Source organism: Artibeus jamaicensis, unplaced genomic scaffold, assembly GCF_021234435.1.
Source record: "Artibeus jamaicensis isolate MK-2021 breed Jamaican fruit bat unplaced genomic scaffold, CSHL_Jam_final contig_482, whole genome shotgun sequence".
Taxonomy (NCBI): domain Eukaryota; kingdom Metazoa; phylum Chordata; class Mammalia; order Chiroptera; family Phyllostomidae; genus Artibeus; species Artibeus jamaicensis.
The window spans coordinates 746,031-750,389 of record NW_026521857.1 but is presented as its reverse complement, the minus strand read 5'-3'; the positions used below and the strand labels follow the sequence as shown (position 1 = coordinate 750,389).

The 4,359-nt window shown below is 38.5% G+C and overlaps 1 long non-coding RNA gene across 1 annotated transcript; it reads left to right on the top strand.

Annotated features, from left to right (window-relative positions):
* The first annotated feature begins 9 nt into the window (after positions 1 to 9).
* Positions 10 to 809, top strand: LOC128627897 (uncharacterized). The gene is made up of 2 exons (XR_008392190.1): positions 10 to 550; positions 635 to 809. It is a non-coding gene; the product is annotated as an uncharacterized LOC128627897 (long non-coding RNA).
* The last annotated feature ends 3,550 nt before the right edge of the window (positions 810 to 4,359 follow it).

Here is a 4,359-nt window from a genome sequence, read left to right as displayed (position 1 = left end):
GCCCCCTCCCCCTGCGGCACCTCCTTACCAAGAGTCCCCACCCCTTGCCGCCTCCGCAGCGCGGGGACGTCTGGGAAATGCAGTCCAGAGCCCGGTGAAAGCTTGAAAAGATTGCCCCACGCGAACTACAATTCCCAGGATGGGCCACTTCTCGGCGGCTTTGCTTCTCCCTCCCTTATCCCCTCTCAGCGTTTGGTGTTTCTCAAGCCACAACCTCTGTCTGCTGGCTGCGGGTTTTGTGTTTTCAGAAGCTCCGCAGTTGGCTGTGCCGAAGTGCTAGACTGATTTCAACCATTATTCACAAACAAAGACGTTTGTTTTAGACCATGAATGACGAAGCACGAAGAGAAAAGAAAGGGGTGGCAGCTGCCTGAAAAACTGGTTGCATGTGAACCTAGCCCTATACCTGGGGGTGAAGGTTGTATACTTGCGAGTTTTGAGGAAGTACCCGCATCCCTGCCAAAGAAACTGGCCAGAGTTTCTCCTGTAGTATGCAGTTTATGGAATCTCCTCTTTCTTCCTGCAGTGATGTTGTTCTATGTTTGCATAGGTAATGTATTTCAGGAATGCTCCGTGGTGGACTTAAGGACGTCTGCTTTGCCCTTAATTTATCTCAGTTGTCAATTTAATCCAGGCTACGTCCTTGAGACGAAGCGATTGATGACCTGCAGCTGAAGATTGTGTTGCACTGGCCTGAACAAACGCCGTGAAACAGGATACTAATTATCTCCAGTATTCTGTTGCTACCTGAAATTAAAAGTCCTCAGTTCTGCCAGATTACATTCATTCATTAAAGAGAAGAAAATAAATGCGTAGGCCTCTTTTAGAAGGAACCAGATGTAGCCTTCATGTTTTTCTATGACTCTTGCTCCCTCCAAAACCTTTCTCTTCTACAAATTCCTTTACTCTCTCCTCTCTCCAATAACAAGCAAACGAAATCTGTGTAGCAATCCTTTTGTTTAATATATCCTGACCATATCCAGCGGCCTTACTCTGTGAGCTGTATTCCCTATGAAACAGTATTATAAGTAAATGTGTACTATATATGAAATCTTAAGGGATAACGATTTTGCAAAAGATTAGTACAGGGTTCTTATGAAGAGAGAATGATCTCAGTGCGGTTAAGATATATTTATAAAAAATAAATGCTTCTAAAAAAATAATAAAAAATAAATGCTTCTTTCATAGATGGTTCAATTTTATTATATAAATAAAATGTTTTATTAAAATCTACTTGAAGAGTTGAAAAGAACATAGAAGAACTGGAAGAATTTATTTTAAAGGCTTTTATCTCTCTTCCCTTCACAAATGTTGAATGTCTAATAGAGCAAAGCACTGTTGTAAGTACTGGAGATAGCAGTCTAATTAGACAAGCAAAGGTATTTATGCTTGAAATGCTTATTGTAGTTGGAAGATACAACCAATATGCATAAATAGGAAAATGTCAGGAAATGCTAATGCTTATGCTGAAAACAAGCCAGACAATATGATAAAGATAGGGGTGTTACTTTATTTTTTTTATTTTTAATAGTTCATGTTTATTGTATTTTTTCATGATAGGGGATTTTAGATTAGAGATCAAGGAAGGCATACTAGAGAAAGTGACATTTAATGAGACCTAAATGACAAAAAAGGGTTCAGCCATGGAAAGACCTAAGAGGGAGAGAGTACCAGGTGATGGGAGCAGCTAATGCAAAAGCCACAAGGAGCAAATAAACTCACCCGTATCTCTAAACCTTGGTAGTGTTTCTCAACCCTTGGCCATTTCAAATCACCAACAGAGATTTAAAATTTACAAATGGCCAGCCATCATCCCCATACCAAGTGAATCACGATTGCTGGTTATCAGGCACAAGCTCAATAGTTACTAAAAGATCAGGTGATACTTTTGTGAATCCCACGGTTGAGAACCATTGTTCTAAAGGAGTGATTCTCAATGAATGGTCTCTGGACCAACAGAATGAGAACCTGTTAGAAATACAAGTTTTCAGACCCTGCCCCACACCTACTGATTCCCAATGTCTAGAGTAATCCAAAGAAAGGGTGTTGTCTTGGATTAGGGTAGTGATCAAAAAAATGAAAAGTAGACAAATTAGGGATATGTTTTGGAAGGAAAATTGTCAAGATTACCTGCTGGATTAGATGTGGGGACTGGTAAGAAAAAGAAATAAAAAATGATGTCAGGTTTTTAGCCATAGTTTCTAGGTGAAGGATAGAGCCATTTCCTGAAATGGAGACTGTGCAACCATCCCCCCAGAATGCTGTACAAACTCCTATCTTTACAAATGATTCTTAAATGTCAGGGGGAGGATGTGGCCGCGACAAATTCACACAGCTAGGAGACAAAGTCTCCTAACTCAAAAGTCCAGGATCTTTTCCACAAAACCATGCTTCCATATGTCTTATCATTTGCTATATTAGCATAGATCATTTTTCTAAAGATAAATTCTGTAAGGGTTTTCAAGAGTAAGGTTTGAGGTAACTTGAGCCACAATTATTTCTGTAGTCCTTCTACTTACAGTTCTCACCCCTGAATAAAATGCTCTGCTCTGCTTCTTCCTTTTGACTACCTCAGTCATACTTGTCCTGCAACGTCTGTCCAGTTTCTTCCTCAAGGAAACCTGCCAATTCCTGTTCATTTGTCTGCCTAGCTCATCTAAGGCAATTGTCTCAGGCTTACCGGTATGCTGGGATTACCCAGGTAAATGGTCTGTTATTGTTTAATGTCCTCCAGGTTGTGATGAACAGTCAGACTTGAGAAACACTAGTACTAACTATATTTAAAAATTAATTAGGTATTCATTTTGTGATATTCCTTGGGTTGTTTTATATTATTATTATTTTATATATACATACACAGTATGTGTGTGTGTTTGTGTACCAAAATCTGATTTTTCAAAGGGAACATTCACCCCCTCTCTGCTATTTCCTTCCGAGGGAGGGAGCTCAATTGGTAATAATTTGTCTGGTCACTCTATGCTCTTTTATTCCCTCTGTGGCTGGCGAGAGGAGGAGTGATTTATCTAATTGGTACATTTAGAAAAACTAAACTGGGTTTGCTGACCTTGCTTCTTCCCACATTTTTCCTGAGCTGTCTTATGCCTCACCAGCACAGGCTTTCAGCATAGGGAGGGCCACCTAAGTTTAGCGATGCCTCAAATTAGGGTTTAATTAACAGGCTAGACTGGCTTTCACATTATTATATGTTTTCTGATTTAATCTTTGTTATTAATAAAGGTGATATTATGGCCTCCATATGTCTTATTCATTTTTTAAATTTCTCAGTTGGGCAACATGTATTCCTTGTTCCCTTTCAGTGATCCCACACTGCTTTTAAAATAATTAAGGGAAGGAGCCAGGAATTCAGCGTTTCTGTATGGCCACATGTTAGGTGCTTGTCAGATACTGATTGATCCAAATGTTTGATCTCTAAAGCTTGGCAATAGGCCTAAGTTTTAGCCATTTGTTCTCTAAATGTTGTGGAAAGAGTTATGCTGAATGTTGGATACATACAAGGTAACTAAGATAAGACTCCTGTCCTCAAGGAAACCCAATCCTATGGCAACTATTTACCAAATAACTACTTTGTGCCAGAAACTCTATTTGCCAATAGCAATACAAAAAAAACCCAAAAAACAAAATATGACCCCTTACATAAAAGAACACATGGCTTTTTTCAATGTTGAACCATCTGTAGTTCATGAAATCAATTTAGTGAGGAATTGACCAGCCACTAAAGGAATAGAATAGAATACATCATAGGTACTACAAGTAATAAAGGCAAGTATTATTCATGAAACTTGTTTCAGTTATCTGTGTATATATGCATGATTTGAGTTGCAGTACAAAAATATATTCTCACTGTGGGCTATAGTTTTTAAAAGCCTAAGATTCATAAGCTAGCAGGTGGATCCAGACATGTACATAAGTGACAATATTAAATATTATTTTACATGAATATCATTGGGATTTTATAGATGAAATTGAGGCTTAGGAAATCTAAAAAATTTGGTAGTAGGTAATGGATAGATTTGACATTCAAACCCTAGTGTGTCTGACTTGAAATTTTGTTTCCATTGTACCACAAGCCTGGGGGTGACAGTAGGAAAGTTCTTGAGAAACAGGGAAGATGAAGGAAAAAGTCTTGAAGTCATGAAAATGCATTTTGTGTGTGTCTTTGGGGGAAGGGTGAGGGTCCTTAAGATTCCACAAAAAAACACAATTTCTTTCAGTTCTAATGAATTTGGAGTAGAGGTGTTACATGGTGGCAGAGAACTCCTGTTTTATAATTAGACTCCAGCTATAACTTCTGACTTGGTGAATTACTTCATTTCTAAGACATTACACCTTTGTTATATT